Below are 14934 nucleotides of genomic sequence, written 5' to 3'. Positions count from 1 at the left end.
GTCCAGAGGCTTCCATCAGATGCTAAGGAAGCCTCTGCATGAGTGCACACATTCTCATTCGCCTCAATCAATTCCGACTCTTCGCACCCCTGTGGACTATAGCCCACCAGGCTCCCTGTCCATGGGATTCTCCAGGCAAGAATACTGGAGTTGGTGGCCATTCCCTCCTCCAGGGGATCTTCCCAATCCAGAGATTGAACCTGCGTCTGTCTTATGTCTCCTGCATTGGCAGGCAGGTTCTCTACCGTTGTGCCACCTGGGAAGCCCAAGCAAGCCTCTAGCTATCTCCAGTTGTACCAGGTTAATGCGAGCTGAGCCGTTCACAAAGCTCAGACAAGTTGCACTCTTCTCAGAGTGCAGAGAGCACCTTGCATATTCAAACTTTGCGTCATTCAAATGAGCTGCGTGTAAACTCTCCAGCCTTGCAGGAAACACCCCTTCCCTACCTCCTCTGAGCTTATTAAGAGATACTTTGGCCTGTGGTATGTCCCGGGAAAATGATTCATCCTTTTCTTTTTCCAGTGTTGATTTGTGTTTCCAGGCACCTATTGTTGAAATATGAACACCTCTAAAGGAAAAGATATGAGCAAGTCATCAGCAGGGAATGTTTGCATTCCAATGCCTTTGATTCTGAGTCTTGCGTTGCCTTCTTCTCTTGCTCATTGATACTGCCATTATTTAAGGCCCTGAGCCCCTTCCTTCTCCTTCTGGCCTCTGCACCCTTCCTAATGCCAAAATCTCTCCTTCTGCCCCTAGATCTGCCCACACACAACCTCTGAGGACTTCCTGTCTCACTCAGGGTACCAGCAGGGTCCTTGCAATGGTCACACATCTGCTCCCTCCCTCCCCAACTCAAAGTTTGATGTTTCCTTGTCAGAGTGCATCTTGTCTGTGCTCTGTAAACAGATCCTATTAAACTGGTACAAAGGAGAGAGCTAGAGGTTTCCTTGGGCTTCCCAGCTGGTGCAGTGGTGACGAACCCGCCTGCCAGTGCAGTGGACATCAGACATGGCAGTTCGATCCCTGGGTCAGGATCCCTCCCTGTGCCTTGCTTGCTGTCCCTGGCACACCCCCCAGCCGGCCTCTCTTGGGTGCCTTGTCCGCCTCCATGGTTTTCACCCCCTCAGCCCCTCAGGCCTTTTCCTGTGAGGTCTTCTGTCTACTTCACTTAAACTTACACGTCACCTTGTCATTTCACATCCTGCCACCATTTATCTTTCTCTATGCCATTATTACAGCCTAGCATAATCTATTTTTTCCATATTTATTTGTTTATTATCTCTCTCCCCTTGTGAGAATGCTAGGCTATTTTATTCTCTTCTTCTTAGGGGCAGCCTCGCTTAAGCCTGCTTCTTTCCAGCCTGAAGAGGTAGTTAGGTTGATGTTTAGTTCCCTAGGGATGGCTGACATGACGAAGAACCACAGACTGAATGGCTTAAAACCATGGAAATGTGCTGCCTCACAGTCCTGGAGGCTAGAAACCCCAGTCAGGGTGTTGGCAGGGCCACACCTCGTCTGAAGCCTGCAGGGGAGGACCGTCCGGCCTCCTCCAGCCTCTGGTGGTTTGCAGGAAATACCTGGGGCCCTGGGCTTGCAGGCGCATCGCTCCAGCCTCTGCCCTCATTGTCACATGGCCTCCTCCCTGTGTGTGCCTATGTCCTCTGTGCCCTCGCCTCCTTTCATAAGGTCACCAGTCACCCTGGATCACAGGCCCACCTACCCTGGAGTGACCCATCTTAGCTAATTACACATGCAATGAACCCACTGTATTTCCAAATAAAGTCACATTTCGCGGTACTGGGGTGATTAGGACGTCAATGTATCTTTTTTTTTTTTTAAGAAACACAACTTGACTCATGAAAGCTGACATCTCAGCATGTCCTTGTCCTGCGGCTGTTCTGTCCCATGGAGACAAAGATACGGGGGCTGGAGACAGCCTTCCTTCCTGTCTTGACCATTTACTCCACAAGCAGTTACAGAGCCAGGCGTTTGCTATCCCTGAGATGAACAGGTGACACGTGAGCCTTTCCGCGCCCCGCCCCCCAGGACCACCCAGGCGGGTGACAGCTCGCAAAGAGCCGCGATGACACTGCAGGTGGTCCTGCGCCCACACATGGGAGGGGCCTCCCCTCCGGGGCCATCTGTAGACCTCTGGCCCCTCCCACAACATTTGCATCCCCAGCCTCCGCAGCTTTGGAGTGTGAGGAGGCACATAATTTAAGGTTTCGTTTTTTATGCTCTAGATGAAAGTTTATGTTCTATTTTCTCCTTCAATATATGTTACTTCGTAAATTAGGCTGTAAAATTCTCTCACACACAAAGTTGTCTTTGACTCAAGCATTTTGCCACTCCTGCCCAAGCTGGTCTTAGAGCTTATTCCACAAGTGGCCGATGAAGTATCTGTCCAGCTCTTGGCCCCCCACTCCCCACACGGACCACCCACAAGCAAGTTTGGCCCTGGAGCTGCCACCACTTTGAAGCCCAAAGTCAGTACATTGTCCAACTCAGTCACAAATGCTCATCTTCTCTCAAACTGCACCCCAGTTCCAACAAGGGGAGTGCTTCCTTATAACCAAGCCTGGCCACAGTCTGGTTGTAGGAACCAAATCCTTGTATTGTCCTAGCGCCCTCAGCTTTACCTGATTCCCTATCAAGTCGTATCCTGGTTTTCCAAGGACAAGACTCGGCCTCCCCCCGCCGCAGTCTTGCCTTGATCTATGACCCCCCCACAGTCTTGCCTTGATCTATGACCCCCCCACAGTCTTGCCTTGATCTATGACCCCAGCCTTAAGCCCAGGCCTCAATATTTGCAGTAGTTTCCCATGGATGCCTGGACCCGCCGAGATCTTGCTTCCAGATTCCCAATGCTGGGAGTTACCCACCTGTCAGGATCCCTGTGACCCTTTTCTGGTAACTTCACAGCCTCCCTGCTCCCCCCGGGGGATCTACTTGGCTTTTGGGTCAGTGGTTCTCAGTGTCCCACAGCACACCAAAGCAGCGCTGTAAACTGTCACCATTGGGTCACCAAATTCTGATTACAAGGTAAAAGTGATTAGTGCTTGAAAAGACACTTACATGAGCAGGATGCCATCTGCTGTGGATGAAAGGTAAGGAATGAGCAAACATGTCTGCTCATGCACTGCAGGCTGAGCGCGTGGACTGTGCAGTCAAGCACTCTACCCCACACAGGAGAGTGTGCACACTGTGGGCTGGCCTGGATGCTTCTGCAGACCCCACGACACGTTGTGGGGCTGCAACAATGACCATGTTTTAACCACCTCCCACTTGTCTACTTTTGTCTTTTGATCATTTCAGATGTGTCAACAAATATTCTGGTATTTAAAGTAAGGCTTGAAACATACACAAAAAAGGAAGGAGCATGACAAGGCCAAGTTCATTCTCCTCTTTCACAATACCCTCCCATCGTCAGTCAGCCCCTCCGCTTCTAAAGTTAATCAGTGCTGTGTGTGGGAATATCACTGGCTGCTTGGCAATAATGATCAGAAAGCATCAAGCAGGCACATCCCCTTTAACCCAGAGGTTCCACTTTAGGGATTTACTTTGCTAATATGCTCATAAGTTCATTCGTGGTGGCATGATTTGAAATAACACAAGACTGGAAACCACCTGAATGTCCTCTATAAGAGACTCCTGGTGGCACGAAGCCCTAAGGTTTGTCCACAGAGATACTGGTTTAGCCATTTCAGAGATTAGTTTTCCAGAACATTTTCTGGTGAGGAGAGGACATTGTGTATATAGGTCGAAGATCACAAGAGTCCAGGGTCAGAAAAGAGCCAGAACTAGCTGTGAATGCGGGGAAGGTGGGTAACTAAGTGTCCTCGTGGGGAAAAAGTCATAAGAGTTGTATCCAAGGGGTGGAGGTTATGGAGAAGGGACCCAGCCTGCCAGTGACGGGCTGGGAGGAAAGGTGATGTCATTAGAGGAAGGGTCTGAGAGTAGAAACGGCAACTGTCAGAGAGGAAACTTGATTTTTGTATTTTTCACTATTGTAACTTGGGTGGCACCTCTTACAAGAAATGTAATTTCTCTGCTAATAAATGGAAAAGCCTCCCCTCTTCCTGACAGTGCAAACCCCTGAATTTAGTGCCCATTTTACATAAAGCACATTCACTCCATAGCCTATTTGCCGCACAGAAATTTCTCTGCTTCTTGGCCCCAGACTTGGGATGTGATTTGCAGGATTTACAAAGAAGTGGCTTGTTATTTTGTATAATTGCTCTAAGTCCTTACCCAGCTCTCCTCCCCACACCCTAGTTTTCCACAAACCCCTCTGTGCTTCATCCAGTTTCTCTCCCCGAGTCAGGTGCCCAACCCTGGCTGCTTCCCAGGGCTGGAGCAAGACTACAGCCAGCCCTAACTGCAGGGCTAGAGTGGCCCCAGCTGGGGCCTGGGAGAAAGGTACTAGAAGCCCAGGACCTGCCGGGGTGGGGCAATGTGCCTGGGTTTGCAGTGCAGGGAAAAGCGTGTGGCCATGTGCACACACAGAACAGGGCTTTGGAATTTCACCACGATTAGCAGCATGCTATGATCTCACACACACACACACCAGACCAGCCATCCATGAACAGCGTACTCTGTCGGGAAATAGTGGTACTTCCCCTGTCTCACTCACACAGTAGCTATAAATGCAGAGAGTTGAAAGACTGGACCCATCACTCCAGGACTTCTTCCGTGTGAATCAGAACCATGAAGCATTTATTCAAAGCCCACCACGTTCATTCTGAGTACCTCCTACACTTTCACATGAGGATTCTCAACAAAATGGGGGTTTTAGGGTTTGCTTTTATCTTTTGATTGAACTAAGCCAAAATTTTGCAACCTAAAAAGAAAAGTTCCAGAAAGCACTGCTCCAAAGCGGTCCATTAGGAAGAGACCTGCATATATCCAGAGAAAAACATGATCTGAAAGGATACACACTTCCCAGTGTTCACAACAGCTAAGACATGGAAGCAATCTAAATGTCCATCGACAGAGGAATACACAAAGAAGATGTGCTACATATACACAATGGAATATTTCTCAGCCATTACAAGGAATGAAATAACGTCATTCGCAGCAACATGGATGGCCCTAGAGACTGTCATAGTAAGTGAAGTAAGTCAGACAGAGAAGAAGAAATATTGTGTGATATCCCTGATGTGTGGAATATAAAAAGAAATGATACAAATGAACTTACAAAACAGAAAAAGACTCACAGACTTAGAAAACAAACTTATAGTTTCTGGAGGGAAGGGATAGTTAGGGAGTTTGGGATGGTCACGTACACACTGCTCTATTTAAAATGGATAACAACAAGGAACTCTGCTCAATGCTATGTGGCAACCTGAGCAGGAGAGGGTTTTGGCGGAGAATGAACACACATATGTGTATGGCTGAGTCCCTTTGCTGCTCACCTGAAACTATCACAACATTGTTAATCAGCTAAACCCCAATACAAAACAAAAAGTTCAAAAAAATACATAAGAAAAAGAAGGAGCCCTGGATTTGGGACCAGAAAATTCCAGTTCTAATCCTCACCTTCCCAGCTGCCCTACCTGAGACGTCTAAGGGACTAAGTCACTCTGGCCCTGACTTTCTTCATTTATAAAGGTTGTTTAATAATCCTCGTCCACAGAGAATGGATAAATGAATTATGGTACATTCAGACAATGAAACAGTGTCCAACAAGAACGAAGAATGAACTGTGGGTATGTGTGCAGAACATGGAGGAATCACATACACATTATGTCAAGTGAAAGAAATATAGGAGATATAGGAGACCACATTCTATATGATTCCATTTCTGTGAAGTTCAAGAGCAGGCAAAACTAATGGATGGGTATAGAAGTTGGAATAGTGGTTTTCTGAGGGCACCTTGAATGAAGGGGCATGAGAACCTTCAGGATTCTAGAAACATTCCATATCCTGATCTGCTGTTTATACAGGAGCAAACATGTAAACATTCCCCACACCATGCACTTCATACACTTTATTGCATGAATGTTAGACCTCATTTACAAAAAAAGAAAAAAGAATCCCTGCCAAGTGCTGTGGCTACAGTTAAGACAAGTAAAACAACTTGCTTGTAACGCAGCAAACATGTATGGATGGTTGTTAAGTAATAATGATGTATTAGAAAGATGCTGGGCTTCCCTGGTGGCTCACTGGGTAAAGAATCCTCCTACCAGTGCAGGGGATGCAAGAGACACGAGTTCGATCCCTGAGTCGGAATGATCCCCTGGAGGATGGCATGGCAACCCACTCCAGTGTTCTTGCCTTGAGAATCCCACGGACAGAGGAACAGGCTACTGTTCATGGGGTTGCAAAGACTCAGACTCAACTGAGCAACTGAGCAGAGAGGCAGAGAAAGATGCTAGAGTCTCAAGAAAGCCAGGCTGTCCTTGCAGAACAGAACTACCTTGACTAGGAATAGAAACAGAGCACTGCTGGGAAGCGCTTGCATCACTTCACTGGAAGGACAGGATACGTGTTGGGTCTGTACTGTTCCCAACACTGAACTACGGCACTTGCCATCTGTTGAGAACTAACCCTTTCCTTCAGCATCTCATTTAATTCTTTGAGAGTCAAGGCTGGGCTGCCCCTGCCACCCTCACAACTGTGCCTGACCTCACAACTGGCCTTGGAAGTCAGCCGAACCCCAGGCCCCAGCTCTCAAAGCTGCTAAGACCCCACAGGTACTGGCTGCCTATCATGTAACAACACACCTCCTTCTTCCTGGAGTCAACAGTCCCAGTGACTCCATCACGCAGTGTTAACTGCATGTGTTAACACCTATCATCGAGACTGCACCCCTAGTGGAGAAGGAGGTGAGGTGTCATGATGCATGCCCAAGACGAGTGTGCAGCTACTAAAATTCTACAGGCGACTAATTTCTCTTGGAACCTGGTGAGGTTTAGCAGATTTTCCTTTTTCTTATTTGGAAAATGAGACTTCTTGGTCAGCCTCAGAAAGTTTTGACTTCCTGCCCACAAGATAAATTCTCCGATTAAGTCGAGTCCACGTCTCTCTATGACCTGCCCCCAGCAGATTCCCCTCCAAAGGTGCTCTTCCTCCTTGAGGCCGTCTGTAGTCCACACAACCTAGAAGTCCAGCTCAAGGGCCACCTTCTCCCGGAAGCCTTCTTGATTGCCCCAGCCATGGTTACCCTTTCCTTTTGCTAAAAATCCAGAGCCGCAGGGGTGTGGCTCCGAAGCATGACTTGACTTGTACCACCCTCCTCCAACTCACGGAAAGATCCTCCAATCTCCTGCATTTAAACATAAAATGTAAGCAGACACAGTGCCCAGCTGTTCAAACGCAGCTTCAATACCCTCTCTCTAAGGCTCTCCCAACCAGGGGCCTCCCTTCAGCCCAAGCTACATTGGAATTCTGGAGCGTTAAAGAAGGCTTAGCAGTAAATCTGTTCCACATACTTGATTATACTTAACACAGCACTGGATCATATGTTGCTTTAATGTTCACAATTATTTCTTGTCTCTAGGTCTTGACCTTCAACTAGACTATAAATTCATCAAGGGAAGAAACTGGGTCAATCTTATATTGTAAGCTCTACTGTCTAGATACTAAAGATATTGAGGTTTTCTGCTAAAAACATGCTTGACTTTGTAAATTCAGCAAATCAATTTTATTCATATTATTTGTAGTAGCAACACTGATAGTCACAATAAATAATCGTGAGTGTTCTTATAATTGCATTTTTATTGATTCCTCCAGTTGTTAAGCACAATTTATAAAAAGCCAATTGGAATTTAAACTGCACAGCTGCTATTTTCCTAGGTAATATTGTGCTTTTTCATTACATCTCTAAAAACTGTACTCAGCACATTTTATAGGCCAATGGAATAAACTGCTCAAAAACAACATGGACATCTGTAATATACATATCAACCAACGTTTTAATTCCAGTCACGTATTCCTCCAGTTTAGGTTTAAGTTCTTTGTCATTCTGTTCAAATAGCCATTGCAATTTACTTGCACAGCAGATAAGCAGTGCTTCCCATGGTTTTCCTCAAGTTAACAGCAGCGGTCTTGGTATTAACCCCTTTGGAGAGCACAGCTCCACAGTCCTTAATATGAAACTCTTAGGGCCAGACATGCTTTGAAATTTGAAGTTTTTGTGCTTTAGAAATGTAGTAGATACCTAAGCCATAGATTTTATAATGCATTTAGCCAGAGTTAGGATAGTGCTCAGTAATCAAAGTCATTCACAGTTGTATCGAAAAACCCATTGAGATATCCTTAAATATTTTCACCCTTGTTCAAGGTCAGATTTTGCTCCTAAATGAGGCTTAGCATCAGACTTTCTAGTTTCTGATCTTTGTGGACTTTTCAGGTGTAGATGAGGCTGGCAGGCTGGTCTGTCTGTTACAGTGTGCAAGAAGTAGGGTTGGCTGCCAGGCTTTGTCAGAGATTCCAGACCCAGGGCACCGCCAGCACCATGCGTGCCTCATTCATTTGGGAATTACAGTTCAGCTCAACAAACATTTGTGAAGGGGTTTCCATGTTCTCCCTCACAGATCCCTGCCTTGTCATGGCAGAGGGGCTTGCATAACTCAGTGAAGCTATGAGCCATGCTGTGTAGGGCCACCCAAGATGGACAGGTCTTAGTGAGAGTTCTGACAAAACATGATCCACTGGAGAAGGGAACAGCAAACCATTTCAGTATACTTGCTGTGAGAACCTCATGAAACATGGGGTCGCAAAGAGTTGGACATGCCTGGGCAACTGAACAACAACAGAACTTCCTCATGCCAGACATTGTTCTAGGTGCTATGAGAGATTTTTCAGGGGAATAAGGTAAGTTTTCTCAGGCTACCATAACAAAATACCACAGGCTGGGTGGCTTAAACGACAGACATTCATTTCCTCACAGATCTGGAAGCTGGAAGTCTAAGATCAAGGTGCCGACAGGTTGGTTTCTGATGAGGACTCCTTTCCTGGTTTGAAGATGGCCACTGTCTTACTGTATCCTCTGATGGCTGTGTCTTTGCGCCAAGAGAGGGCAAACCCTGTCTTCCTCTACTTATAAGGGCACCAGCCCTGTATGGTGAGGGCCCCACCCTTCCGACCTCATTAAACCTAATTCCCTCCCTAAAAGCCCTGTCTCCATATACAGTCACATCAGGAGTTAAGTCTTCAACATATGAATTTCAGGGAGACACAACTCAGTCCAGAGTTGGCTCTTTCCCTCAAACAGCTCGTGGTCTTAGTAGTGGACACAGGCCTATCACGGCTAAACCATGCTCTGTGGTGGAAAAGAACCAGAGAGCTGGGAGTGAGCAGGGAGGCAGGGTGCCATCTTGAGTTGTGCTCTCCGTGAAGGAAAGGCTGGAATTCCGTGGGCGTGTGGCAGGGAGGGCGTGACATCCTGAATCAACTCTCTGAGTCCAGGCATAGCAGTGGGGAAGAAGTGCCTGTGTTTGTGGAGCGAGGAGAGAGTCTATTTGGGGGAACAGTAGCTCTCAGTTCTGCATGGCTGGACTCCTGGTGCTCAGAGAATGTTACGTAAAACATAAAAGAAGCTGCTGCATATTGGCCCGTAGGTTAATTTATTTTTTTCACTGCAGGTGGACATCTGTTAATTCAAAAGCCTACCAATGCCAAGCAAACTTTTATGTACCCAGTTTATTTTTTAAAATAGCCCAGGGGCTTCCCATGGGTTAAGATTCCTTGCTTCCAGTGAAGGGGGCGTGGATTTGATCCCTGGTCAAGGAACTAAGATCCCACATGCTGTGAGGCACAGCCCAAAAAATATTAAAAATAGCCCAGACACACAAATGTCTAGCCACTTTGAGATGTCCTGCTTTACAAACCCCATGAAACATTACCCGATAGCTATTACCTGTAGCGAGGACATGGCCTCACAGTAACAGGGCCCCGAATGCTAGGGCCTCCTGAGAGTTCGTGCACCCAGAGACCCCCCACCATGCTACTGAGCAGCGTCACCTAGATCTGTAAGCCCCTGCTCGGTCCATTCTCCTGGCTGGGAGTTCCCTTGTACTCCTGCCCTTCCAGACGCTGGCTCTTCATGTCTGCAAGCTTCTGTGAGTCCTACTTATGCTGTGAGTGGTAACCTCCCTGGCAACCCTGTCCAAGCAATGCCCAGCTGAAGCTGTGTGTGCCTTGTGGCCCTTTATCAGTTGCAAACCCACTGAAGCCCTGCAGGGACGCAGAGAGACCTGCCACCCGAGAAGGACCTTTTACTCCTGCCACTTAGCCTTCCTCTTCTCCCCCAGAACAAACAAGGAAACGTTTTCAGAGGACTTGCTCTTGGCAAACCTTTTGCTGAGAGCTTGGGATCACCAGAGCTGTCTAACACTTGGTACCTGCTTTAAGCAACAGTGCGTAACTGGAGAGAAAGCATACACACGCCTGGGAAATATGCAAAAAAAAAAAAAAGAAAGAAAGCATCGTTTTAGCTGTGTGAGTGAAGGTCACTCTGTCGTGTCTGACTCTTTGTGACCCCGATGGAACTCCAGGCTGGAATACTGGTGTGGGTAGCTTTTCCTTTCTCCAGGGGATCTTCCCAACCCAGGGATCGAACCCAGGTCTCCTACACTGCAGGCAGATTATTTACCAGCTGAGCCACCAGGGAAGCCCAGTTTTAGCTGTGTGCTGCAGGTCAAATTGTAAGTTGTCATTTCCCTGGTCTTGTTTCCTTCCGTCCCCCAGATTCCAGCCATGGTTCTGTCCAGGGCCCCAGGGACCAGCTCAGGGGCAGGCCCTGCCTCGCTCTGCTTTATTATCCCAGGGTTTTCTCATGGCCTCTTTAGCCTCCCATCTATAATTGGGGAAGTCAGTGGCCCTAGGGGCACCCCTCAACCAAAAGGGGTGGGAGTGGTAAATGCCCCAGCCTCTAGCTGAGCAGTATATACCTGTGAGGTCTACACATGTCTTCAGAAGGTCCCCAAGTGGGCTAAGACCCAGCTGCCTACCATGGTAACCACCCTGTAACACATTCTTCTACTGGTTCCTCCCCCACTGCTCGGTACATCCCACAATTCTGCTTCCCAGGTTACCCGCAGAAGAACCTAATTGTAGCTGAGACCTCCTAATGGGATGTGAGGCCACCAAACCCCAGACACTTTCTCCCATCTATGAAGTGAAGGATTTGGACTAGACACCCTCGTGGGTCCCTTCTAGGTCAAGAAGCACCTCAGCTTTTAGAGAAGAGAATTATTTCCCCAGAAAGTCCTGCCAAGGTCACCCAGCTGATTAATGGCACATGGAGCAAAGACCTAGCATGAAATGGTCTTGCTATATCAGTTTTCCCAGAACCATATCTACTGTCATTTCAAATAAAAAGTCCCACATCACAATGCTTAGAAGCAGTAAGCTAATAACACTCAGCCTCTATCCAAGAGACACATCTTAGAACTTTATGGAAAAGCATGGACATCTGAAGGCAGTTTTGGCTCTAGCCCTCATCCAGCCAACAACTTCACAAGAGACAAAAACACAACTGTGTCTTTTTGCTGTGACCTGCAGTAGGTGTGATAAAACACCCTTTCAGTTACCATGGGGCCTTCTCCATATAGGAAATTCTTCTGTTTATTAGATGCAGCTCTCATCTACGTTCTGAGAAGTTGTTTGCCCAGTTTATGTAAGGTAATCAAAATATCAGAAGGCTGCTTTATAGAAGGAAAAATATTCATGCTCTTGTGTAATTTATGGAATGTGTATGCATAAACATACTTGATGGATTTTCACCAGAATTCTATGTTAGTGAACATAAAGGTTTGGATAGAGACCCCAAAGTGATGGAAATGGACTGAAAATAACCTCATGTTATATATACTGCCTGAACAGCAAGCCTGAATGGGCATATTGGTGATTAAGAGTGCTTTGATAGCAAACTGGATTTTGGTAAGAAATCGTGATGTTATATGATGAGAAAAGTGCTGAACCAAGAGAGATTTCTCTGACTTCAGATTCTTCATTTGCAAAGTAAAGAAAACTAATTAAAATATTTGTGGTGGATTTTTAAGCTCTACGAGTCCATAATTCATTGATTTTTGCCTGTCCTGCCTATTGTGAGGAGAGAAAGAAGCTCACTGACTAACTGGGTTTTTTCCAACACTGAAAACCAGCTGTGATTCTCCAGAAACCAACGTTCAAGCCTTCAATTCAGTTCTGACACTACCAGAGTTAGCACAGACTAAAGGCCCAGTCCCACAAGACCGCACCCCCGCTTCAGAGGCCAGCCTCAAGTCTTGTGTCACCTGTACTTCTGACCCACTGGCTATAAATTAAGAGTCTATGACCCCTTCCTCAGGTTCAATAATTTGCTAGAACTACTCACAGAACTCGGGCTTCCCAGCAGGAGCTGCAGGAGATGCAGGTTCAATCTCTGGGTCGGGGAAGATTTCCTAGAGGAGGAAACGGCAACCCACTCCAGTATTCTTGCCTGGAATGTCCCATGGACAAAGGAGCCTGGCGGGCTATAGTCCATGGGGTCGCAAAGAGGCAGACATGACTGAGCAACTGGATACACACGCACTCACAGAACTCAGGAACCCTCCTTACTTACATTTACTGGTTTATCATAAGGATACAACTCAGGAAGACCCAAACAGAGGAGACTCACCGGGAATGGTCTAGGGGAGGTGGAATTTCCATACTCTGAGTGTGCCCCCCTCCCAGCTCCTCCATGTGTTCCCCAGTCAGAGCTCTCTGAACATCAAACATCTGTTATTCAGCTCAGTCTCTAGCCTGTTCTTTTTCTGGAGCCTCTCCCCTCTCAAGGTGGGTCTAAAAGTTCCAATCCTCTCTAATCACTTGTCTTTCAGGTGACCAGCCCCAACCTGAGGCTTCTGGGATCGGCATCCTAACATAAATTCAAGTGTGGTCAAGAGGCTGTTTGTGAAGAACCAAAGGAATCACTCAGGAAATCCCATGGTTAGGGATTTGTCCCTGTACTGGGAACTAGGGACAAAGACCACATGTTTATTACACCACGCTAACCATGTGACCTTGGCAAGTTCTTAACCTGCCATGACACAGTTTCCTCAGCTGCAAACTGGGCATGCAGATAATAGTACTTCCCTCAAAGAGATGTCATGAGGATTAAGTGAATAAACACACATAAAGAGCAGTAGGATAGTAGCTAGTACTCAGTGAGCCTCATTTAAAATTTAGTTGTGGTTATTTAATCTTTTTAATTAGAACTGAAAGGTAGAGGTCAGCCTGGAAAAGGGAATAGTCAGAATGACTCAGGAAATGAAGTGCTGTTTATAAAATATATGTTGTTGCTGTTGGTCAGTCACTAAATCATGTCCAAATTTGTGACCCCATGAACTGCAGCATGCCAGGCCTTTCTATCCTTCACTATCTCCTGGAGTTTACTCAAACTCATATTGGTTGAGATGGTGATGCCATCCAATCATCTCATCCTCTGCCGCTCCCTTCTCCTCCTGCCTTCAATCTTTCCCAGCATCAGGGTCTTTTCCAGTGAGTTGGCTCTGCATCAGGTAGCCAAAGGATTGGAGTTTCAGCTTCAGTATCAGTCCTTCCAGGGAATATTCGGGTTGATTTCCTTTAGGATTGACTAGTTTGATCTCCTTGCAGTCTAAGGGACTCTCAAGAGTCTTCTCCAGCACCACAGTTCAAAAGCATCAATTCTTCGGTGCTCAACCTTCTTTATGGTCCAACTCACATCCATACATGACTACTGAAAAAACCATAGCTTTAACTGTACAGATCTTTGTCGGCAAAGTGATGTCTCTGCTTCGTAATATGCTGTTTTATCATAGCTTTCCTGCCGAGGAGCAAGTGTCTTTTAATTTTGTGGCTGCAGTCAAATGTATAAGGTAAATCAAATGAACTGTTAACAAAGTGTTGCCAGATAGTGGTTTTGTCAGGCTTTCGTCAATAACTAGTTAGTCATCAGTAGTTATCACACTGGTTTGCAAGTAGAAGGCAGTAAACTTAGTGAAATACTTTGTCCTTTAAGTATTAAACATGGCTTCTCACTGTTTACAACAGGCTGGCAGGGCCTGCCAAGGACAAGAAAATTGTGTCTACATTTTTTCAGTTGTGACTAGAGAGTGAGCATTCAACTGTGGGCTGCATTAAATGAAGTATGATGCATAGGTTGAAGGAGGTGATCATCCTGTTGTATTCTGCTCTGCAGACCTCTTCTGGATGGCCTATTGTCTGATTCTGAACATACAGTTTCAATGCAAAACTAGAGAAAGGAAGTGTGACCACTAGAGAATAAGCTGATGATGAAAGGTCTGGAGTGGAGACAAATGGTGGTGCTAGTGGTAAAGAATCCACCTGGCAATGCAAGATACATGAGAGGTGAGCGTCTCTTCATTGGCCATTTTTCTATCCTCCTTTGCAAAGTGTCTGCAACAAGTCTTTTGTCTGTTTTTTTTTTTACTGGGTTATCTTGTTCTTATCAGTTGTAGCAGTTATTTATATATTCTGGATATGTGTCCATTTTGAATGTATATTTTGCAAATATTTTCTTGAGGGGATAGATTTCAGTCTGATATAAAGAATTTCCCTGTCACTAGAAGAGTTCAAACTGAGAACACTAAGTTGCTAAGTCATGTCCGACTCTTTTGTGACCCTGTGGACTGTAGCCTGCCAGGCTCCTCTGCCCATGGGATTTTCCAGGCAAGAATACTGGAGTAGGTTGCCATTTCCTCCTCCAGGGGATCTTCCCAGCCCAGGGACTGAACCCAGGTCTCCTGCATTGGCAGGCAGATTCTCTCCCACTTAGCCACCTGGGAAGCCCAAGGAGAGATTAGGCCACAGATTAGGGACACTGCACTAGACGGATGGGCTAGATAATAATGCCCCTGTGTGTATAACATTTTACAGGAAATCACGTCATTTACCCATTCTTGACTTCATTTGACCCCTTATACCATCTGGCAAAATAACACTGGTATCTCTGATCATTTT

This window comes from Odocoileus virginianus, chromosome 22 (genome assembly GCF_023699985.2).
Source record: "Odocoileus virginianus isolate 20LAN1187 ecotype Illinois chromosome 22, Ovbor_1.2, whole genome shotgun sequence".
Taxonomy (NCBI): Eukaryota; Metazoa; Chordata; class Mammalia; order Artiodactyla; family Cervidae; genus Odocoileus; species Odocoileus virginianus.
The sequence above is the reverse complement of the archived record's forward strand: the minus strand, read 5'-3'. Positions refer to the sequence as shown.